Source organism: Schistocerca nitens, chromosome 1, assembly GCF_023898315.1.
Source record: "Schistocerca nitens isolate TAMUIC-IGC-003100 chromosome 1, iqSchNite1.1, whole genome shotgun sequence".
Classification (NCBI taxonomy): domain Eukaryota; kingdom Metazoa; phylum Arthropoda; class Insecta; order Orthoptera; family Acrididae; genus Schistocerca; species Schistocerca nitens.
The window spans coordinates 447,629,807-447,655,810 of NC_064614.1; positions in this window are offsets into that span (position 1 = coordinate 447,629,807).

Below are 26,004 nucleotides of genomic sequence, written 5' to 3' on the forward strand. Positions count from 1 at the left end.
GGAAACGTGGGGGTAAAAATCGTAGAGGGAGAGTAAGAGATAAATACAGTATACAGTTTCAGAAGGATTGAAGACCACAACCACAACAATTTGTTTCTATCAGTTGGTAGGATACATTCTGAGGCATCAAGGGATCACCAATTTAGTACTGGAGGGAAACGTGGGGGTAAAAATCGTAGAGGGAGAGTAAGAGGTAAATACAGTATACAGTTTCAGAAGGATTGAAGACCACAACCACAACAATTTGTTTCTATCAGTTGGTAGGATACATTCTGAGGCATCAAGGGATCACCAATTCAGTACTGGAGGGAAACGTGGGGGTAAAAATCGTAGAGGGAGAGTAAGAGATAAATACAGTATACAGTTTCAGAAGGATTGAAGACCACAACCACAACAATTTGTTTCTATCAGTTGGCAGGATACATTCTGAGGCATCAAGGGATCACCAATTTAGTACTGGAGGGAAACGTGGGGGTAAAAATCGTAGAGGGAGAGTAAGAGATAAATACAGTATACAGTTTCAGAAGGATTGAAGACCACAACCACAACAATTTGTTTCTATCAGTTGGTAGGATACATTCTGAGGCATCAAGGGATCACCAATTCAGTACTGGAGGGAAACGTGGGGGTAAAAATCGTAGAGGGAGAGTAAGAGATAAATACAGTATACAGTTTCAGAAGGATTGAAGAACACAACCACAACAATTTGTTTCTATCGCACTATCCTTGTACAGATAGTGGCCATTCAGATAAATTCTGGAAACTGACGCTTTCCTATCGTTGTCAGTGTTCAGCAGCCACTGCTATGTATATCACTGCACGTGGAACACGTCCCATGTACCTCCTTCTTTTCTGTTTGGGCCGGATTGGTTTGCTTGTACTGTCTCGCTGTCCCAGAGACAGCTGAGGCAGTCACAACAGGCCAAGTCCATTGGGATCGATTTGGCGTTTCGCGTCAAATGCTTATCACTACCGTTAGTTCGTTGTACGCCAAATTTCTCACCAGTCTTCTAAGAGAGGGGCTAGTAGCGCCACTAGAGGTTTGCTTTGAATACACACTGTAACGGTCGTGAGAGTCAGTTACCTTTGAGATTGGACGTGGTGAGTCGATGTTAGTCAAGAATGCTTTTAAGGCGACATTGACGCTACTATGAACACATCACTGAATTTGAACGACCTCGTGTTATAGGGCTACGAGAAGGTGAATGATTCTTCTGTAATATTGCAGATGGACTCGGCAATAATTTTAGCCAGTGTACGTGATTGTTAAAAGCGGTGGTCACGAGAATGTACCGTCGCAAGAAGACTGTTCTCCGGACGGCCATGTGGCACTACCGAGAGGGAAGACCATCGTGTTTGGCATACGGCTCTGACGCATAAATCTGCATCTGCAGCGCAATTTGAGCGGCAGAAGTGTCCTGTCACAGTGACACAACGAACTGTTATCAATCGGGTACTTCAAGGACAACTACGAGGCGGTGGTCTTGTAGCATGCATTCCACTGACTCCCAACCACCACCATTTGCGACTTCAGTAACGTCAAGCCAGAGCTCATTGGGGGGGGGGGGGGGGGGGGGCAGGGTGTTTTCTGATAAAGGTTGGTTCTACCTCGGTGACAGTAATGGCCGTGTGTTTGTTAGAAGGAGACCAGTTGAGGGCTACAACAAACCGGTCTGTGTGCTAGACACCCTTGACCTACACCTGGTGTTATGGTCTGGAGTGCGATTTCGTATGACAACAGGATGGAGTCCTGCAACCGCGTAGCCTATCCGCGTGGCCCGCACGCGCCGCTGGTGTGCGAGAGTGAGCGCTAATACGCTTCCCAAAGATTACCGACGTTAGTGACAGCTGCGTGAGCGTATGTACATGCAGCTGGCACAGCTTCGTGGACCAGGAGGATTTTACCCGATTCCCCTCACTTCCAAACACGCTGCGAAATTAAAGAGCGCGTCGCTTAGCACCAGACTTGGGCGAAATTGATACAGATGGCAAATGACGAATACAGATGCACTACGTCTTCAGGCCACGAGTGGCCTACCGGGACCATCCGACCGCCGTGTCATCCTCAGTGGAGGATGTGGGTAGGAGGGGCGTAGGGTCAGCACACCGCTCTCCCGATCGTTATGATGGTATTCTTGACCGAAGCCGCTACTATTCGGTCGATTAGCTCCTCAACTGGCTTCACGAGGCTGAGTGCACCCCGAAAAATGATAATAGCGCATGGCGGCCTGGCTGGTCACCCATCCAAGTGACGACCACGCCCGACAGCGCCTAACTTCGGTGATCTCACGGAGAACCGGTGCATCCAACGCGGAAAGGCCGTTGCCCACGAGTACAGATATAAATTATTATTCGTTTCTCACGGATAACATATTATTCGAAACATTATTCATTTATACGATAAAAACACGGAAATTGATGTGTCGGCAGCTGGGCCAACACCTTGTAGATCGAAGTGGCTGAAAGTGCACGCTAAACTAACGCAGACGGGCGTGAAGTACTGGAACATGAGACTTATTAATGAATAAGAAGAACAGTACGTAGCTGGAATAATATACTTAACTTTATTCTCTTGTTGGAATACATCTCTTGAATAGTAGTAAGCTATAAGCACTGATACAAATGGCGCCTTGCTAGGTAGTAGCTATGGAATAAGCTGAAGGCTATTCTATCAGTCTCTCGGCAAATGAGAGGAAGACTTGGTAGGTCTGGTCGCAAGCTATGTCGTCCGTACAACTGGGGCGAGGTCTAGTCCGTGTATTGTGACCTGCCATGTGGTGGCGCTAGGATTGCGATTACACAGTGGCGACACGCGGGTCCGACATGTACTACAGGACCGCGGCCGATTTAAGTTACCACCTAGCAAGTGTGGTGTCTAGCGGTGACACCACATTCCTCCCCCGCAAATCGGCGAACGGTCGTGAGATAAGGCTTCCGCCCGCCGTGGGGAGGACCCCATGTTGACGTATGCGATGAGGTGGGGAGCCTAACAACAGGCGAGGCTGTGCCACCCGCACCCGGCCATTCGGTCCGAGGGGAGCTAGGAAACGCCTGCAAACCTAGTCCAGGGTGCACGTCAACATGAGGTGTATGCGCACGTAATGAGACAGAAGGGTCGACCTCCATGTGGTCGGAGCATCCGACGGGCGAAGACGACATCTGGTCCGGAGCGGGCAAGAGGTCCATGGCGGAGGACGGCTGGTCACGGGAAGCAAGCGGCGGCGCGTGACCCAGGGAGGCGCCAGGCGGTTGCAGCGACGCGTCCACTGCGGGCGGCGCCGGCGGCGGCTGCGGCGGCGGCGCGACGCCATGGGGCAAAATGGAAGGCAGCGTCGGTAACACCTGGGGATGAGGCGAGCCAGTAGATGGGTCCCCAGGGCGCTGACCTGACGGCACCGTCGCTGAAAGCAGACGGGGAGCGGCAGAACCCAGGCGACGACAGAGGCGCAGCTGATTGAGATGCCGACGCACCTCACCAGAGGCCCCCAAAACCAAATACATCGCGCGGCCGAGGCAGCGAAGAATGCGCCCTGCGAGCCAACGCTGTGAACCGCGATAGTTGCGATAATAGACAACGTCGCCAGGAGCAAAAACAGGAGTCTGCCGCTGCACAGGAACCTGATGTGGCGGATGCAGCAAAGACATCAGGGTGCGATGAGATCGACCATGGAGCAATTCAGCCGGCGAGCGACCATCGCGGGGCTGAGAGCGATACGATGACAAAAAGAGTAACAAAGCGTCCTCCCGAGAATGCGATTCTTTCAATTTCAACATCTGTGACTTGAAAGTCCGGACCAATCGTTCCGCGGCACCGTTGGACTGAGGCGAAAACGGCGCGGATGTCAGATGTTGAATACCATTGGCCGTGCAGAATGACTGAAAGTCTGCGGACATGAATTGTGGGCCATTGTCGGAAACAATAGTCTGCGGAAGACCTTCAATGCAAAAGATAGCAGACAAGGCTTGGATTGTGGCAGAAGACGTCGTGGAAGACATCCGGACAACAAAAGGAAAATTACTGAAAGCATCGACCACAACCAACCATCGAGCATTCCAGAATGGACCAGCAAAATCGATATGCAAGCGTTGCCAAGGGTAAGTGGCTTTCGGCCATGCAAAGAATTTCCGCGGCGGGGCGGATTGTTGTTCGGCACACGCCACGCAAGAGGAGCACATATTCGTAATCGCAGTATCGATTCCGAACCAAGTACAGTGCTGACGAGCAAGCTGTTTCGTTCGCACTATACCCCAATGTCCTTGGTGAAGAAGCTTTAAGACAGAGGACTGTAACGAACGTGGGACCACGACTCTGGACTGATCATTATCGGAACGCAACAACAAAACACCACGTCGTACAAAAAGTCTCTCCTTGTGAGCAAAAAAACGGCGAACCAAAGGATCCTCGATCCGTGACTTTGACAAGGGCCATTGCGTAGCAACAAAACGCAAAACAGTAGCAAGGACAGGGTCAGCAGCTGTGGCTGTAGCTACACGACGAAAATCAATCGGAAACGATGCGACCACGTCATCGGTTTCCGAATCAATGAACATGCAAGCAAGTTCGGAAGAATCGAATGCTTTATCCTCAGCAACAGGCAAACGGGACAACGCATCAGCGTTGCCGTGTTTAGCAGTGGACCGATACAAAATATCGTAGCGGTACTGCGAGAGAAAAAGTGACCAGCGAATGAATTTCTGCGCTGTACGCGGAGGTACAGGCTTGTTCGGATGAAAAAGCGATGTCAAAGGTTTGTGGTCCGTGATGATTGTAAAGTGACGACCATACAAGAAGTCATGGAACTTGGTAACACCAAACACGAGAGCTAAAGCTTCTTTCTCTATTTGTGAATAATTTCTTTGCGCAGATGAGAGCAATTTGGACGCAAAGGCAATAGGGCGATCATGCGAGCCATCTTTGTGCGCAAGCACAGCACCGATCCCGAAATCCGATGCATCAACCATCAACAAAAGGGGTTTTCGGGGATCGAATGGCGTAAGGCAAGTATTTGAAAGTAACGCCGATTTCAACTGGCGAAAGGCGCGTTCGCATTCCGTCGTCCAGACGAACGGAACACCTTTACGGCGTAAGCGATGAAGCGGAGCTGAAATGGAAGAAGCATTGCGCACAAACTTTGAATAATAAGTAATTTTACCCAGCACACTCTGTAGCTGTTTTAAGTTCTGCGGAGCAGGTAAGTCCTGTATGGCACGGAGGTGCTCTGGACTCGGATGTATACCTTGGGCATTTATGACATGCCCCAGGTAGGGTAAGTCCCGAGCAAAAAAAACACATTTGTCCTTCCTCAAGCGAAGACCATTCTGACGCAAGACCTGAAATAAAGTTCGGAGATTTTGCAAATGTTCTGCTTCTGTCTGTCCTGAGATTACAATATCGTCCAGATAGTTCGCAGCAGTAGGGACCGACGCACACACAGTTTGTAAATATTGCTGAAACAATGCAGGGGCGGATGCACACCCGAATGGCAGTCTTTTGAAGCGATACAAGCCAAGATGCGTGTTTACCACCAAGACGCGCTGGGAGTCTTCGTCCACAGGTATCTGCAAGTACGCATCTGCTAGGTCCAATTTTGAAAAATATTTTCCCGGGCACAGTTTGTCAAAAAGATCTTCCGGGCGGGGCAAAGGAAAAGTAGCAGTCACAAGTTGTGGATTCACAGTGGCCTTGAAGTCCACACAAAGTCTCAGTTTTCCGGAAGGTTTTGGCAAAATTACTAAGGGTGAGGCCCAGAGAGAAGCCTGCACACGTTCAATTACACCTTGAGATTCTAAATCGTGTAATGTTCTGGCGACCTCATCACGCAATGCGTGGGGAACATTGCGCGCTCTGAAAAATTTCGGTTGCGCGTTGTCTTTCAATTCCAAATGTGCAGCATAGTTCTTAGCGCAACCAAGGCCCGGTGCAAAAATGTCTGCAAATTCTTCACAAAGACTAGAAACACTGGCGGAAGGCACAGTCTGATTCACTGATAGGACCTGATTTACTATAGACAAATTAAACAATTGAAACAAATCTAAACCAAACAAGTTCACTGCACTAGAAGAACGAAGAACGTAAAATGATACAAGTTTTGTTTGTCCCTTGTATGTTGCAAGAAGGCTGCACTGTCCTAACACAGGTATATGCTGTCCTGAGTAACTATGTAACTTAACATTGGCGGCACGCAATGGCGGTTGGCCCAGTTGTTTGTACGTGTCGTGATTAATCAATGAAACTGCAGCTCCGGTATCGAGCTGGAATGGGATCACTTTGCCTTCAAAGGCTAAGTCCACAAAAAGTTTATCGTCCTGCTGACGACAAGAGCGACTGTCACGTGCAAATTGAATTGATACAGGTACAGAAGCACTTGCGACTTTACGGGATTTCCTGCGACGTCGACACACACTTTGGGTGGGACGAACACAGTCACTGTTAGCTAAAGGGTCACTGGACGGGTGGGAATGAACTACATTAATGTCCATGGGCGAAGGTCCACGAGCCTGATTGTCCTGGGTTCGATTCCGGCGCAAAGCAAAAGGCCTGGAATTATTGCGATTGTCTGATCTAAGCTTTTTCTGGCAAACACTTTGAACATGTCCCTTCTTTTGACAGTAAAAGCAAATAGCTTGGCGTGACGGGCAATTTTCACGCGAATGTCTAGTTGCACACCGCGGGCATGATTTCACTGCAGTTGCTTGCTTACGCGGCGCACGTGTTTGCGAGCGAGGCTGCGACGGGCGCGAGGGCCGCTTAGCGTCCCGTGCAGCGGGCCCGGCGGGCTGATTAATGTGACACACTGCTGGCGAAGTTTCAAATGAGTCCTGAGCAAAGTCAAGTGTGTCTTGCCTATCCAATATGTCTATCACTTGTTGAAGGGAGGGATTTACGAGTTTCAAAATCTGTTCCCGTATGCGAACATCAGAAACGTTCTGTGCTATTGCATCACGCACCATTGTATCGGAATATGGGAGGCCACATTCACAGGCAAACGCGCAGTCTCTAGTAAGGCCTTGCAAAGTTGCAACCCACTCCCTATTAGTCTGACCGGCCGTACGTTTTGTACGAAAGAACGTATACCGTTTTGCAACTACATTTACTGTTTCTTTGAAATAGGCATCTAAAGCCGACAAAATTTCCTCGTAGGTCAGAGTTGCTACGTCGCGTCGGGGAAACAATTTCACTATCACACGGTAGGTAGACACACCGACACAAGAAAGCAAAAACGGCTGCCGCTCTTTACCTTGAATTCTGTATGCTGCGAGATGAAACTGGAACTGGCTGGCCCACTCAGTCCAGGTTTCGCACGTAACCTCAAAGGGCCTAAATGGCGGTGCGACAGCGTTGTGTGGCTGCGGTAGCGATGAAGCGGCGGCTGCCGCATCGGTTTGCAGCGCACGTTGACCCTGGACGAGCTGGCCAAGGGCTTCCAATAACGCCTGCGTCTGCTGATTCTGCAAGCGAAAAAATTCGGACAGTACATCTGGAGATTGTGGCGAAGCCATGACACAAGCAATTCAGAGCACAAAAAAGGGAAAAAGAACAAATCAGTCCAAAGCAGAAAAAACACTATCCCATCCTCGTCGCCATGTGATGTGTCGGCAGCTGGGCCAACACCTTGTAGATCGAAGTGGCTGAAAGTGCACGCTAAACTAACGCAGACGGGCGTGAAGTACTGGAACATGAGACTTATTAATGAATAAGAAGAACAGTACGTAGCTGGAATAATATACTTAACTTTATTCTCTTGTTGGAATACATCTCTTGAATAGTAGTAAGCTATAAGCACTGATACAAATGGCGCCTTGCTAGGTAGTAGCTATGGAATAAGCTGAAGGCTATTCTATCAGTCTCTCGGCAAATGAGAGGAAGACTTGGTAGGTCTGGTCGCAAGCTATGTCGTCCGTACAACTGGGGCGAGGTCTAGTCCGTGTATTGTGACCTGCCATGTGGTGGCGCTAGGATTGCGATTACACAGTGGCGACACGCGGGTCCGACATGTACTACAGGACCGCGGCCGATTTAAGTTACCACCTAGCAAGTGTGGTGTCTAGCGGTGACACCACAGAAATGAAATGATCGTATGGCATTGTTGGCCGGGAGGACCCGCCCGAGGAAGTTCATCAGCCGCGTTGCAAGTCTTATTGCATGTGACGCCACATTGGGTGACTTGCGCGTCGAAGAGGATGAAATGATGATGACCACAGCACAGCACCCAGTCCACGGGCGGAGAAAATCTACAACCCGTCCGGGAATCGAAATGGTTCAAATGGCTCTGAGCACTATGGTACTTAACGTAAGTCATGAGTCCCCTAGAACTTGGAACTACTTAAAACTAACTAACCTAAGGACACCACACACGTCCATGGCCAAGGCAGGATTCGAACCTGCGACCGTAGCAGTCGCGCGGTTACGGACTGAAGCGCATAGAACTGCTCGGCCACCGCGGCCAGCCCGGGAATCGAACCCGGGCCCACTGCATGGGAGGCAAGAGCATTACCACTCAGATAAGCAGGTGGACGTAAAAACACTAGAACGAAATTTTCATTCTGCAGTGGAGTGTGCGCTGCTATGAAACTTCCGGGCAGATTAAAACTGTGGGCTGGACCGAGATTCGAACTCGGGACCTTTGCCTTTCACGGGCAAATGCTCTACCAACTGAGCTACCCAAGTACGCCTCAAGGCCCATCCTCACAGCTTCACTTCTGCCAGTGTCTCGTCTCCTATCTATCGTCCAGGAGTCATAGGTCTGCGAGGTTCGCAGGAGAGCTTCTCTGGAGTTTGGAAGGTAGGAGACGAGGTACTGGCAGAAGTGAAGCTGTGTAGACGGACCGTGAGTCATGCTTGGGTAGCTCAGTTGATAGAACATTGCCCGTGAAAGGCAAAGGTCACGAGTTCGAGTCTCGCTCCAGCACACAGTTTTTATCTGCCAGGAAGCTTAAAAAACACTAATTCGTCATCTGTGTTAAGCGCAATACATAAATTTGAAATCCAGTTGCATTTAAATCTCTAATTCTTTGTCAATCATTAAACGAATGTACTTTTCGTTTCTTTTAAATTGCTTTTCAGACCAATTTTTTTAATGTCTCATCAGAAGCTTTATTTGATTTACGGTTATTTGCTGTTGTGACATTAAAGAAAATACGTTCTACACAAGCAATGCACTCCTGAATTCGTCTTTATTCATCACTTCGGTTTATGACTTCCAGCTCATAATCTCCTTCAGCAAAAATTGAAAAATCATCAATACAATCATCTGGCAAATAATTCGTTGTGATTCCACTATATCTCCGCTTCTCAAATCGCGTTCCTAATAAAATATTTTCTTTAAGTCGTAATGTCTTCCAGAACTCGTGACCCGATTTCTCTGAAATTTCTTTGGCTATTAAATGTCTGAAGTTTGTTGTAAGACTCCAAATGGTCTTGGACAGCAATAAAGGTGGATTACCTGTTTTCAAAACCGTGGGTAAGACTTTGCTGAATTTAATTACAGTTGGTATAGAAAGCCGGAAAACGTCTTGCAATCGTCTCTTTCCACGATCACGATACACAAGTTGCAAGAGTATTGCAGTATTACGGGCTCCAATGTCTCTTCCGAGTTTTTGTATCTCAGAGCTCTACGTAACTGCACAGAGGAATGTCAGCTCGAAAAAGTATTCCATATCTAAACGGAAAGCTCACTGAGAGTTAGTCCTAAAACACTTTAGATGATTGTGTACGTCCAGCAGCATTCCATGAACGTTTTAGGAGACTGCAATAAAACTACTGATGTTGATCTTTAGGAACAACTGAGTACTTTCATGGTTCACTCATTTTGTAGCACTATGACCACGAATTGCGTAATTATATTAAGAAGACACGCATATCCGACAGTGCTTGAAATTTAGATTTTGAAGACTGAGAGTTTTTGTCAGCTGCATTCTCTTCGTTGGCTGCTTGCGAAAAGTTCTTGAGTCATGTTAGCAGTAGGAGGGGGAGACGAATTGGCAGGTGCAGAGACAGATGAAGGGAGCCGAGGCGGTAGTGAAGTCAGGCTATAACGCACTAGACAAGCCGTCTGAGGCAGCCAATAAAGAAAAGTCGTGCATTGTAATACGCCAGCTGGCTCCGCACTGCCAACTGTGAGCAGGCTGTCTCGTAGGCAACTTACGTGGTTGGTTGCCTTCAGTGTCCGTGCACTTGTCGAAGCAGCCAGATCTTCCTTGAACCATGAAACAAATTTCATGATGACTTTCGACACCTGTAGGTATTGGGAGAAATTCCAGTTGTGGAAAGACGTACAATATGTCTCCAAATTTATAGTCATCTCTTTCTGGCTTCTTATTGCGTAAAACACAGTACTCATTTATTACGGCAGTTGCAAATTCATCTCGAATATCCACTGGGCGATGAAAATTTCTCTGTTCTCCATTGATTTGCCAGAGCCCCGTGTGTGTGAAATAGGGGACGTCAGATTTTTTGAAAAGATGTCGCTTTTAAGGCACGCTAGACTTCGAAATTCGGTATTTGGTTTATCTTTCAGAAATGAAGAAATACGCCTTCCACAACTTTTTTTAATTTTAACCCCTATGGGGGTAAAATAGTGGGTGAATTTTTTTCGAAAATAAATCATTATTGAATAACTACTGAAGTGTAGATGTTGATAAAGATAGATGTTGAAAGTTGATATTTAACTTCTTGGTTAGAAGTAAAAAAAAATGTGTTTCAGAATTTTTGGAAATTCAACTCCTAAAGCGGTGTTTTATGAAACACTTCATTGTGAAAGCATTTTTAAAGCTGTATCGATGACAGTTGGTATTTGGCTTCTCAGTTACAGATGAAAAAAACGCTTATCTCACTATTTTTGGAAATTCAACCAGTAAGGGGGTGGAATAGGGCCGGACTACTTCACTGAGTCATCATCGCCTGCCCAGATCGCTAAGGATAGGAACTTTAAATTTAGAGAGGGATGGGATCTTACAATGTGGCATCGTATAAGAAGCGATGTTCGAAATTACACTCCTAATGGGGTGGAATAGGGTATGAAAGGTTTTTTGAAAATATGTCGGTATTAAGGCAATTTTGAAGCTTGGATTACGAAAATTAGTGTTTGGTTTCTCAGTCAGAAACAAAAAAATACATGTTTCAGTATTTTTGGAAGTTCTAAGTGTAAAATAGAGGATGAAAAGTTTTAAGAAAATATTTTGTTATCTTAAATTTTTTTTTTGATGTAAATCTTTGATAATTGTTATTTCACTTCTCATTTATATATGAAGAAATATGATGGTTGGGGATGAAGCTTCTATGGAAATACCATCGCAAGAACGCAAAAGGCGTGATTAACAAAAACCTTGGACTCCAGCTACCAGAACCACTTTTTGGTCAGAACTACATTCAGAAAAAATGGTTTCTAATGGCTCTGACCACTATGGGACTTAACATCTGAGGTCGTCAGTCCCCTAGACTTAGAACTAAGTAAACCTAACTAACCTAAGGACATCATACGCATCCATGCCCGAGGCAGGATACGAACCTGCGACCGTAGCAGCCGCGTGGTTCCGGACTGCGCGCCTAGAACCGCTAGACCACCGCGGCCGGCAGGTGCAGATCCCACGAAGCCATCGACCCAAGTTGAAACAAGGCACTGTGGAATCTGGTGGTGGCTCCATAATGGTGTACTGCTTGAGTCAGGAGCCAAAGAGGAAACGTGATGAGAGAGACACGAACTATTAGACGTACACTACTGGCCATTAAAATCGCTACACCAAGAAGAAATGCAGATGATAAACGGGTATTCATTGGACAGATACGTTATACTAGAACTGACATGTGATTACATTGTCACGCAATTGGGGTGCATAGATCCTGAGAAATCAGTACCCAGAACAACGGCCTTGATACGCCTGGGTATTGAGTCAAACACAGCTTGGATGGCGTGTACAGGTACAGCTGCCCTTGCAGCTTCAACACGATACCACACTTCATCAAGAGTAGTGACTGGCGTATTGTGACGAGCCAGTTGCTCGGCCACCATTGACCAGACGTTTTCAGTTGGTGAGAGGTCTGGAGAATGGGCTGGCCAGGGCAGCAGTCGAACATTTTCTGTATCCAGAAAGGCCCCTACACGACCTGCAACATGCGGTCGTGCGTTATCCTGCTGAAATGTAGGGTCTCGCAGGGATCGAATGAAGGGTAGAGCCACAGGTCGTAACACATCTGAAATGTAACGTCCACTGTTCAAAGTGCCGTCAATGCGAACAAGAGGTAACCGAGACGTGTAACCAATGGCACCTCATACCATCACGCATGGTGATACGCCAGTATGGCGATGACGAATACACGCTTCCCATGTGCGTTCACCGCGATGTCGCCAAACACGGATGCGACCATCACGATGCAGTAAACATAACCTGGATTCATCCGAAAAAATGACGTTTTGCCATTCGTGCACCCAGGTTCGTCGTTGAGTACACAATCGCAGGTCCTTCTGTCTGTGATGCAGCGTCAAGGGTAACCGCAGCCATGGTCTCCGAGCTGATAGTCCATGCTGCTGCAAACGTCGTCGAACTATTCGTGCAGATGGTTGTTGTCTTGCAAACGTCCCCATCTGTCGACTCAGGGATCGAGACGTGGCTGCCCGATTCGTTGAGCCATGCGGATAAGATGCCTGTCATCTCGACTGCTAGTGATACGAGGCCGTTGGGATCCAGCACGGCGTTCCGTAATACCCTCCTGAACCCACCGATTCCATATTCTGCTAACAGTCATTGAATCTCGAGCAAAGCGAGCAGCAATGTCGCTATACGATAAACCGCAATCGCGATAGGCTACGATCCGACCTCTATCAAAGCCGGAAACGTGACGGTACGCATTTCTACTCCTTACACGAGGCACCACAACAACGTTTCACCAGGCAACGCCGGTCAACTGCTGTTTGTGTGTGAGAAATAGGTTGGAATCTTTCCTCATGTCAGCAAGTTGTAGGTGTCTCCACCGGCGTCAACCTTGTGTGAATGTCCTAAAAATCTAATTATCTGCATATCACAGCATCTTCTTCCTGTCGGTTAAATTTCGCGTCTGTAGCACGTCATCTTCATGGTGTAGCAATTTTAATGGCCAGTAGTGTATTTTCCAAGGCTTTGGTTGTGTTGGGTGCGGAGAGATGAAAAGTAAACAGCTCGAACTATGGACAGTTTTCGGAATTACAATGTAATCAGTCCGCTTCTTTTTATATTCTGTGAGGGGTGGGGCGAGGGGTGGGCGGGGGATGGGTGGGGTGGGGGGGTGGGGAGAATTTCCCGATGATCACCACAAAAGGTATTTAGACACTCCACTTACTTCAGATTCTTTCAGCTTCATTTATGTCACGTAGGTACTTAGTTAGCGAACACCTGTTACTGTGGCGTGGGAACATGGAGGCGAGACACCCTACCAGGATTCACAGAATACTCCGTTACCTTCTGCTCACCTATATTCTCCACTTTCCCTTCTCGCGTATCTGTCAAATTCTGTCCTGCGCATTTGTGCCTCCTGCAACGAGGTGTTAATGCAATTTTTTCCGACAGCCTCCATGAGCAGCTTAAGTAATCCACTTAGCGTTACTGAAAATGTAATACGGATTAAACGTCAGAGCCAGAAATAGAAGTGTGGCGCGTCCCCCAGGTTACTGACTGCGTCAGGCAGCGGGAGGTAACGCAGTTAAACCACTCCCGCCAAGACCCGCGCGTGCTCCTCGGGTGCGCCCTTCTCCCACCTAGCTGGCCGGCCGGTCCAGGGCACCGCGCGACTCGACTATCAGTGCTCCAGTTTTAATCAGTTCCACCTGGTTATTAACGGCTCAGCGCGGAAGACTTAAGTTATTTAATTACGCCTGCTGGCCGTCAAACACCTCTCGCTAGACAGCTGTTAACGAGCTAGCGGGCAGATGAGAGATAGTGACTAATTGCTCCTGCCGCGGGTTTTAGATGCCGACATTTTCTGCGCGTATGTGAAAGAGTTCAAGTCGATCCACTTAGTACGCGAATAAGCGGCGGTTTTATCAAAACTGCTTATAAATTTTAAAATATTTTGTTATTTGTGGTATTGAAAGTCGAAAAAACGCTGGTGGTGACAGATGTGAATATTACCGAATTGTCATTTTAATACGAGGGTGACTCAAATGAAAACCTTAAATTTGTAATAACAATTCGAAATTTCGCTCCGTTATCCTTTAAGTTTGTAAACGTGCTACAAACAGCGAGCAGAATGGCCTGTAGCTGACGGCATAGTGCAAATGCACACATACCGTCGCAGTATCAGTATGAACATGGCCGCCCCACTTGCGACTTGCACCAGGGAAGAACAGCGCTCTGTTATTCGGTTTTTGTCTAGAGAATGTGTGAAACCTATTGGAATTCGTCGACAATGAAGGTTCAGTACGGTGATGCAAGTTTGTCACAGCAGCAAGTCTACGAATGGAGCAGGAAGTTCGCAAATGGTGTGACTTCAGTGGAAGATGCTCCTCGTCCAGGTCAAGCACAACGAGTTGTGACTCCACAGAACATTGCAGCAGTTGAAGCCATAGTGAAGGAAAACCGCCGAGTGACACTGAATGACATTGCAGCTTGTTTATGCAGGTTGCTCTCACCAGGTGTCCTTTAGCAACGTGACAATGCGAGGCCCCACACTGCCCGTACAACAGTTGCAACAATCACAGATCTGCATTTTGAGTGCCTTCCTCATCCACCATACCAGACCTTGCCCCAAGTGATTTCCATATGTTTGGACCACTCAAGGACGGAAACATGAGTGGTTGCGCGGACTATCAAATGAATTTTTTTTCTAAAGGAATTTATGCAATTTGTAAGCGCTGGAGGACTTGCATTGAGCGCGAGGAAGATTATGTTGAAAAGTGATACAGCTTTGTACCACTTCTGCACAATAAATAATATTTAAAAAATATTTAAGGTTTTCATTTGACTCACCCTCGTAAATCATACCTACTAATACTAAAACGAATTATTTGTAGAAGAATGGATGAACTCGTACGAGTCGACCTGGCGAAGACCAGTTAGGGCTCTGGTGAACTGTAAGAATATTTGCGGCAAAATCTTGGCCGATAGGTTAAAAAAAAAGGTAAACATACTTTTTTGAAATTCTGAAGATAACTGAGGCGAAACATTACACCGAGGTGACAAAAAGTTATTTGATAACGATACGCACATATACAAATGGCGTCGGTGTGGCGTACACAATGTGCATCACGACAGTGCATTGCGGAGCTATCATTTTTACTCAGGCGATTCATGTGAAAAGGTTTCCGACGTTATTATGGACGCTCTGCGGGATTTAACAGACGTTGAACGCGGAATCGTAGTTGTTGCTAGAGGCATGGAACATACCATTTCGGAAATAGTTAAGGAGATTATTCCGAGATCCACAATGTCAACAGGCTGCCAAAAATACCAAATTCCGGACTGCCAGTCGCCTCGGACAACACAGTGGCCCATGGCCTTCACTTAACGACCGAGGGCAGCGACATTTTCGAGAGTTTTCAGAGCCAGCTGACAAGCGACATTGCCTAAAATAACCTCAGAAATCACTGTAGCACGTACGACAAACGTATCCATTAGGACATTGCTGCGAAGTTTATCTTTAATGGGCTATGGCAGCAGACGACCGATTCGAGTGCCTTTGCTAACAGCACGACATCGCCTGCAGCGCCTCTCCTGGGCTTATGGCCATATCGATTGGACCCAAGGCTACTGGAGAAACGTGGCCTGGTCACATGAGTCCCGATCTCAGTAGGTAAGAGCTTCGAATTAGGTGCAGATCCCACGAAGCCGTCGACCCAAGTTGAAACAAGGCACTGTGGAATCTGGTGGTGGCTCCATAATGGTGTGGGTTGTGTTTACATGGAATGTACTTTGTCCTGTGCTTAACCTGAAGCGAGAGTTAACTGGGAATGGTTAGTTCGTCTACACGGAGACCATTTACAGCTAGTCGTGTCGTTCATGTTCCCAAACAACGATGGAATTTTCATGGACGACAACGCACCATGTCACCGGACCACAATGGTTCACTATTGGGTAGAAGAACATTCTGGACAATTCGAGCTAATGAATTGGCCATCCAGATCACCCGACATTAATCCCATCGAACATTTATGGGACATGATGGAGAATAGGTTCGTGCACAGAATCCTAGACTGGGAATACATCTTCAATTATGAACGGCTATAGCGGCAGCACGGGTCAATTTCTGTAGGGGACTTCCACCGACCTGTTGAGTCCATGCCACGTAGACCTGCTGCGCTACGCCCTGAAAATGGAGGTCCTACACGATACTATGAGATATCCCAAGACTCTTATCATCTCGTGTATTCATAAATTGTACAGAAACCAGACTGCACTTATGAGAGTCGATGGGCATGAATGTCTTTGAGAAGGGAGTGAGACAGGGCTGTGAGAATATCGTTGATATCATGCATTCTGTACACTGAGTAAGCTGTAAGGGAAAGCAAGAACAAATTAAAGTTGTTCTTCTTCTTTTGTAAATGCCTCGTCCTCTAAGAACACTGGCGATCAGTGGCATCATCTACTGCTGGTCCATGGCTTTTTCTAACAGTGAGGCTCTGCTCAGTCCAAGACACTGTCATTAGTTATTTAGCCAGCATAATCTTATTCGTCCTGGATTGCGTCTGTCATCATTCTTTCGTTGAAGTGTCAGTTGTAACGGATGATATTTGTTGTTGGGCATTATGTAGCCACAGTATTCAAGTTTCCTTCTCTTAATGGCATCGAGAATTGCTAAATGTTTGTTCATACGCCCCAATACTGACACATTTGTGACTAACTGTCTACTGCCACCTTACTTTCCTTCGATACGACTGCATATCAAATGCCTTCATTTTCGTACCCAATGCTGCGGTAACTGTCCATGATTCATTCACCTTCGTAGAGTAGGATACTGAACAGCTAGACATCGAATCAGTCGACAGTGAAGTGTGATTCTTACGTCACAGATAGTCAGAACTTTCTTCAGTTTCTGGAAAGAACTTCTGGCCTATTCAGTTCTACAGCGACTTTCTTGGGAAAAGTGGTTGTCGTTGATTTGACACCGTAAATATTTGCCAGTGACATTATAATTCTCTCATAGGGAGCAAAGCACTTTAAAAAGCCGTTGAATGGCATGCTTAGTACCTTAAAAGGGATTATAAAATGAGCATCGACAAAAATACAATAAGGGTGATGGAATGTAGTCGAACTACATCAGATGGTGCAGAGAAAACTGGATTTGTAACTGAGAAGGTAAAATCAATAAATGAGTCTTTATGTTTGGGAAGCAAATTAAATTGTAATGGTTCAGAGGACATAAAACGTATATTGGCAGTAGAAAGAAAACAATTTCTGAAAATCAAAAAGCCGTCAACATCGAATACAAATTGAAATGGTTAGAAATCGTTTCTGAAAGAAGACTGGTGTGAAAAGCTTATGGACCAAAGTAACTTTCCAGAGATATGTCACTTTAACTATATATATGAAGGTAGTAACTGTTCTCGAAAGAACAGATACCACTGATGACCGTGCAGCTTCTCTAGAATAAATGATAATTAATTGAAACCCTCAGCTGCCGACAGGTGTTGTTGATATACCTCGATGGGGACAGCTGAAAATGTGTGCCCCGACCGGGACTCGAACTCTGGTTTTCTCCAGCTGCAAGCGTCCGACTGCCACTTGGTACCAGAACAGAACTGAGGGGGATGATGACACATGCGTTGTCTGGTGGGAGAATGACGAAATTCTACTTTAGGGGCCTGAAAACTTGATGTGTGCTCTTGCCCCATGCGTACCTTTACCCCATACTACCCCAATATCGAACTCATAATTTCATAGTTTTTGCTCTTATGACTTCATTACCAAAGCTATGCACTATTTTGAACAAATGTGACCTATCTAATTTAGCTTAATGCAATATTACCTCCATAAATAACAATACTACCTCTACTTTGCGCTGTCGCCTTGTTCAACATAAAATAAGTGTTTAATTAGCAAAAAATTATATTATTTTATAGATATGGAGAAGTTAACGTACAATGAAATAAAATAGCTCTAATGTTGTGATCACAATACAGTGCAGACCGCATAATACAACCACGGAATCGCTTTTAATTTTAGTTTATATAAATTTATTTAGCCCAACATTCGACCTGTCACCATCAGCATTGTGTCTCAGCTGACCTTACGTCTGCAATGCTGCTAGTCCCTAGCTGGACGCTTCAGAAATATTTACATCCGTGTCTATCAGTGTAATGCCTACCCACGTTGAATTAACTCCATCCGGAATTGTTTGGCAGCTTCCTCCAGCGTGCGTTGCACGATAATCCACTCAGTCGGCGTTTAATGATTTAAGACCACATGGCGAAAACACTGCCTAACGTCGCGCCTTCACTAGCACAACTTCAAGTCTCACCATCTGATGTGTCAGGCGCAGCTTGTCTGCGCCTTTTAACATACGACAGGTTAAGTTGTATCACGAAGTACAGTTTACTTTCAGTGACGCCTTTCTGAGGCAATTCTTATATAGTTCGATTTAAAGGAGATAGAACAAAACAAAATTTTCTGCTGAGAAATGAGTAACAGCCCGTACGTTCATTATGACAGCCACGACTGATTTATTTGGGGAAAAAAACCTGCAGACACCTTTACTGTTGCGAATGGTGAATAATACACTGCAGCCGTGATCCTAAAAGTGTTTTGACACATAATGTCGTAAATCGGATCCAAAAATTAAAGAACAATAGGTAGCTGAAGTGTTCAAAATGCGTTCAATAAAAACTTTATACTGACGAATATATAAATGTATCACACGAACTGTTGATGAGTAAAAGCCCGGAACACATCCTTGCACAAAATAAAGCTGTGGAAAAAGAGGACGGTTGCTGTATTGTAATTCAGTCCACAGGCAAGGAGCTGAGCCACCATCAATATAGATAAAATAACCGGCGGAAAAATGCTTCTTTCGCAGTACAAAAAAGACGAATATATTTCTGTTAAAAGACTGCGACTGAAATGTGGGATACCAGCTGCCTCATTCTACCTTCCTGTGCAACTTTAAAATTTTCCTCAGAAAGTTTGGCAAGCGAACATATTCACGCTCTGTTTGAGATGCAACTAACCTCTCAGTTCCATAAGTTCACCTAACTCTCTCATATCACCTAGTCCATCGTCGTAAGTCGCTATTACTCATCCTCTCACTTGCCCTTTCTCACTCACTCATTCAGCCCAACGCATTGCCGTTATCTCTCTGTCTCTCTCTGTCACTGTCCCCTGCGTCACAGCCACAGTCGCCTTCGTCCTGTCCTAATATTGCAGTCTCCTCTCGCTGTAACTGTCTCTCTCTTGCTGCTACTATCTCATTCCTTCCTTCCTACTGCTGGTGTCTCTTCCCACTGTCACTATCTCTCTCTTCCTCGTTGTCATTCTCATAGGTAATATTCCTCATTATCACTAGCTGTCCCCCACATCCACTGTCTCCTTCTCTATATTCCTCTCCCATTGGCACTGTCTGCTTCACTATTTTCCTAGCTTTTTTATGTCACTGTCAACTGCGTTCCACTGCCACTGTGTCCCTCTCTTTCTCTCACGCTGCCATTCTTCCTTCGCTCTCTCTATACCACAACCACTGCCTAATATCTTACAGTATTCATTAGTTTTCCGTCCCTTTATCAATGACACCTTCTCCTTGTATCTCAGAATCAAAAAACTCACTGTGTTTCTACGCCAAAATTTCTGGGAACATTTTCAGAGGCACTGAGAAGGTAGAATAAGGCAGCTAGCACCCCACTTTTCAGTCCGAATCTTTTAAACTGGAGCTTATTCGCCTTTTACGTGGTTCGACAGGAGCATTTTTTTTTTTTTACTTTATTTTATTTTCTTTTTTCTTTGCTGGTTCTTATTTTTTCCCTGCCAAATCACTCATATCAAAAGAATTGTATGGATCAGTAAAATTTTGATAGTGAAATTGAAATAACGCAAAACTAATTTTGCACCTCAGAGCGGATTTCAAGTACACATAAACTTTGCGTTTGCTTCAGTACAACGACATGTAGTTCTCAGAACCCTTCTGATGATAACGAAGACACCTTACAGCATATTTTTCCGTGCTTTGTCACTTTACAAACTAAGTTTTCGCCTCATGCCGGATTTTATGTTCGTATTTTATGTGTACACGTACGGTAGTTTATAACTTATGTATTTCGGAAAGGGATAAAGGTATCAAGAAAATTTTCAAGTTTGTTCCAGATCGCTATCCTAAAAAGGACAGCCATTTGCTTTACATAGACGTGCAATTTGTGGCTCGGTTTTGGTACCCAAAAACCATATTTCTCGATAACGGATGAAGATTTTTTAAAAGGAGAAGTTGGCACTTTTAGAAAATGTCTAGAGATAGAGAACAGACCGTTAAAATATGCAGTTATTTATTAGTGAGACCTCACCTCACGCTGGGTGACAATTATTGAACTATATGAAATAAAATCGTCATAGCTTCTGAACGGTTTGTGCTAGGATATTAAAACTGCGCATTTGGCCATGGGGCATGATGGGAATTAGTATGTGCATGCGCAAGCGCCTTGTTGTCGGCCATTTGTTCATTTGGATGTGTTCATCAATAAGCAAAATTGGCGCATTTTGGGGAATGAGAATCCGTATGTCGCGATCGAGAAGTTTCTTCACCCTCAACAGGTTACTGTGTGGTGAGCAATGTCCAATCGCGGAATAATCGGTGCGATATTCTTTGATGTCACAGTGACTACCGAACGGTACGTGAAGGTCTTGGAAGATGATTTCATCCCCATTACACAAAGTGACTCTGATTTCGACGATATCTGATTCATGCAAGACGGAGCTGGATCGCATCGAAGCAGGAGAGTGTTGATGTCCTGGACGAGCACTTTGGGGACCGCATTCTGGTTCTGGGGTACCTAGACGCCACTAGCACGGGCCTTGATTGGCTGCCATATACTCCAGACCTGAACACATACGAATCCTTTTTGCGATGCTATATTAAAGACAAGGTGTACAGCAATAACCACAAAACAATTGCTGAGCTGAAAACAGCCATTCAGGAGGTCATCGTCAGTATCGATGTTCCAACATTTCAGAGGGTCATGCAGAATTTCGGTATTCGTCTACACCATATCATCGCCAATGATGGCAGGCATATCGAACACGTCATAACCTATACTCGAATATTGTAGTGACGTTTACATGTTGAATAAACTTTGTGCACGCTGTAGTTCGTAACTAATTTAAATTATTTTTTATGTAGTTCAATAATTGTCACCCTTTACGTGCGTATTTACAGGCTAAAGTAGGGTAACTTTAAACCTCTGTTCCTCTAAAATGGATAAAGATGTAAATAAAATTCTCAAGCCTGTTCGAGATCGAGATCTTAGGAAATTATTGGCAAAATTTAAACCTTTTGATGTGCATAGCCTTCTTGACATCTGCGGTTCGGTTTTGGTACGAAAAAGTCGTAAATAAGTTTTGCTGTTTCATAAGAAATAGCCCATGATGTTTCCATAAACCTCTTAGGCCTACCATAGACCACATCAAATGCAAAAGGGAATCACCCTATTTGCTCCACTAGACTAAGCAAGAGGAACTGTCTAATAATCGAAATTTGATCCTATACTATCGGCTGTTTATTTTAAGACAGTCCTTCTGTTGGGTATGCATATGGTCCCTAGCCCAAGGGTTATTCAAAACACGGGACCCTACATTTCTATTACCAATAGAACCCGAGATATGAGCCCCTGAAGAACCCTGTTTTTACGCGAAGCGTTTTGGAACATAGTAGGTAGCGCATGCTGTCGCATGCCTACCGATGCCACCACTGTTTACCGTAATTTGAATGGTTCTCGATTTAATATTACACACGCAGCAAATTACTTTTAATTTATTAATTAGTTTTCTGTTAGTAGTATGTTTCTTAATTAAGAATAACATAATACATTTACTTCTACACGCCACTGGGTACTACAAATAATCTATCAAACGGTCGTGATTTAATAAGTAGGGCAGAATATCTTTATTTTACAGCCTACGCAAAGATGAGTATGTAAATTGGAAGAACCATTCTGTGGAGGTCAATACACAGTTCACGTCAGTGCAGTCGATGAATTTTCCCAGTTGTCATTCGCTGATGTTGTATGGAACATTATTCTTGGGTAACCTCTCCTTCGGAAAGTAATTTCATTGTGCAAGAGCATGCAATAAGAGCCTCATGTGGTGTTTATCAGCGATCAATTTTTAAAGTAGCTATTCGTGTTAATTACAGCTTCTCAATATATGTACTCTGTTGTAGAATTAAAGTGTATTGCAGATAATGTTCTGTAGTTATGAATAGTGACATCAAAAATGACGACACTAGATGAAGTAATAGATTTACAGTCTGAAACTTCAGTTTGGCTCGCAAAGACGTAACATTTTCCGTGAAACAACTCGATCGCATTCCTAATGGTGTGAAAAGCAATACATATCTGAAATTTTAGTTTAGAAAACAAACCGAAGTTGTTTCTGAGAAGCCATTCCACTTCGTAGATAAAGAATTATTTCGAAACTTTTTTATGCACAGTGAAAAGGACAGCATTCATACTTATTACTGATAACCTATAGAATGTTTCATTGTTACATGTACATATTTCTGTGCGGACAAGACACATACAGGTACAAAAGTGAATTGCATTAATAGCGAATTGACTGATCCCTACCATAACACTACAGTGTGTACTGTAAATTATATGTGGAATGCATGGATAAGCCGACAACTAACTGTAGCAAACATTGTGTTCGCAGATGATTCATTTAAGGTGCTAATATTCGAGGTCACATCTCCTCTTCCTCACATCATGATAAAAAAGGAGAAAAAACTTTAAATCACGAGGACAAATGGTTCAAATGGCTCTGAGCATTATGGGACTTAACTTCTGAGGTCATCAGTCCCCTAGAGCTTAGAACTACTTAAATCTGACTAACCTAAGGACATCACACACATCCATGCCCGAGGGAGGATTCGAACATGCGACCGTAGTGGTCGCGCGGTTCCAGACAGTAGCGCCTAGAACCGGTCGGCCACTCCGTCCGGCCGAGGGCAAATTAACTTACTTTGTATTTATACATGTCAGAATAAGAAAAATATTGAAAAAATATGGCTTACAATTTTCGACAGTTAAAAAGTTTAATCTATTCCTTTAGTCCGAACAGAAAAATGTGTACATCAGTCGCTTAACTTTTTCTCATATTGGTATCTCTCGCTACGCGTTTATAACCAGAAATGATTTTATTTCTTGCTGCTGTATTTTTGTTTGCCGTTACCAGGAAACATATTATTATTCTTTGCAACGTTCGCGCTACCTTCAAACCTCTCCTGCAGACTGCTACTTCCACGTACTAGATATGATGAATTTGTTCAGAATTGTGCAGTGCCACTGAAGAAGTTGCTCAATTAGTATTCCTTTCGTTCCGGTATTTCAGTTACGGTTTTATGTTTCTATGGTCTTTGTACCTTGGTGGTTTTCTTTAAAATTTATTTACTTATGTTTTATGTTGACATCATACAGAGCGAACGTAGCGTATTTGTTGCTAGTAAGCTAGCTGCTTCGCCGGTGGCGGAAACCACGTTGTCCTAAAAGCAAAATTTGTCTAGGTGAGAGTGAGACTTCATTATTTTTGTAAGACAGTTCCTCCATTCGGCAATGGAGAACCTCGACGATTTTTATCTGGAATTGACATTGATACTGACGATATAACGGTCCCATGGATTCCAAGACTTTCGTCTGATACAATTACAAATTAACAGTTCTCTGATTTTAGATATATTTTTGGATGGGGTCCGCCTTTAGCAAAACACAGTTTGTTGTTTATTCCAAACATGTTTCACTGCAGTTGAAACATCTTCAGTGGGCTTTTATTTTATGGCTTTAAACACAATGTCCTTTACTGTTTTTATGCATGTAAATATTAGTTTTTAAAATCGTAATTACAGATTTTTGAAGAAACACATAAAATTCTGAATTCATACCTTTTTACCACATGGTGTGGTTTCCCTGATGTATTATGTTTTTACAGTTACCGTTTTTTTCACAATAAATACGTAACACACCAGGAAAACCACACCATGTGGTAAAAAGGTATGAATTCACAATTTTATGTGTTTCTTCAAAAATCTGTAATTACGATTTTAAAAACTAATATTTACATGTATACAAACAGTAAAGGACATTTTTTATGTTTAACAGCCATGAAATAAAAGCCCAGAGATGATGCTGCAACTGTATTAAAACATGTTTGGAATAAAAAACAAAATTGTGTTTTGCTAAAGGCGGACCCCATCCAAAAACATATGTCTTGTTAAAGCAAACACGGACAAAAGAGCTTCAACCCCAAGATGATTAACTCTCTGATTTATTTTTACTTGTTCTTTGAAACCTTGGATCTTGTCAGATTTCATGATTCTACGTTAACGGTAAGTACCCTATAAGTTTTAATGAGCGAGTTTTCCTGCATCAAAGTTTTTGGCATAATGGCCGTTTGTTGGATTGCAGTGACTTATAAGGCTACCTTTTTTTTATAGAACCAAAGGACCACAGACCTCAGTATTTGACTTACATTTCAAGTTGATACGTCTACCCGTTCTTGAGAAAAACGGGATTTAACTGACGGATGGAGAGGCAGTGAGTCAGATACCAAATGACAAAAAGTTTTTTTCGTGCGATGTAATTATAAATTCACTGTTTTAGGATTTTTTCCCTTTACTTGTACAATGGAAACTTGCTTCTTGCCACGTTTACTGATTTTCGACCAACGGGAAATACCCTATAGGTTTTAATGAGTGAGTTTTCGAGTATCACTTAGTACTTTTGGGCCACATAGTTTGATTGCATTGGCTTAGAAGCTAACGTTCATTATACCACCAAGGGAGATAAATTTCAACTTGATTCTTCTACCCGTCCCTGAGAAAAACGTTTTTAGCAGTCGTACAGACAGACAGAGAGAGAGAGTCGGACAGTAAAGTGATCCTATAAGGGTTCCGTTTTTACCGATTAAGACAGGGAACCCTAAAAGTCACTACCCATGAACGACTGTAGTTAACGAGAAGTCGCAGCATCCGGTGGCTGCAAGAGTTAATAGCACGCCGTGTTTCAGTAGAACCAACTTGTTTCATGACCCTGTGGACAGTGAGTCACTTTATTTATTGCTTTTCAATCCTAATTATTAATTAGGACCCCCCTTCACCAAGGCGGCTGTATTCAGTATTTCGAAAGACTATACTGGTAAATGCTTACCCTTCCCTGTTCATCTTCCGGAGTCGCAATGGATGACATATTAGCTGCTGTATTTTAATATGAAGCGAGGTTTATATACAGATGTACGTAAATTTTGGTAAAGCCCAACGCTGTTGTCACAGCTGTAATAGTACAAAATGTGTCGGTACAAACTGACAGCCAGCAACGAAAATACAGCGCATGTAACTTGTTGTTTCCGATTGTTGGTGGAAATTTGTGTGTACTTTCTTAAATGCCCTCCGGACGCTCCGACCATATCAAAAGAAGACAAGCAGACTAAGTACGGTTCCCACACCGAGAGCATCCAGTGATTCGCAGCAGTCCCACCGTAATCGTGTCTCGTACACCGTGACGCTGACAGAGCATCCATCTTTTACGTTTCTCGAACTACATACAGCCGAGACTGACAGACTAGTTCTACTAAGACTCCGTTGTCAGGCCCAGAGGACTGTACGATGGTGACTGCCACCGACAGTTGCTCGGAATAAGAGATAAAAGTACGGAGATAATCAAGAAAGAAGCCCACGAAATTGCATATCTGTCACAAAAGAAGATAGAAGCTAAAATCTATGGACTAAGACATGAGACGTCTTCGCCGCTCTGTGGTCTTGTCGGTGTTACGTCTTCTTCTCGTTTTGTTGCGGAAATAAAGTAACGTTCCCAAGAACCAAGATAGCTTATGTAACTGTGGCAACCTCATTAG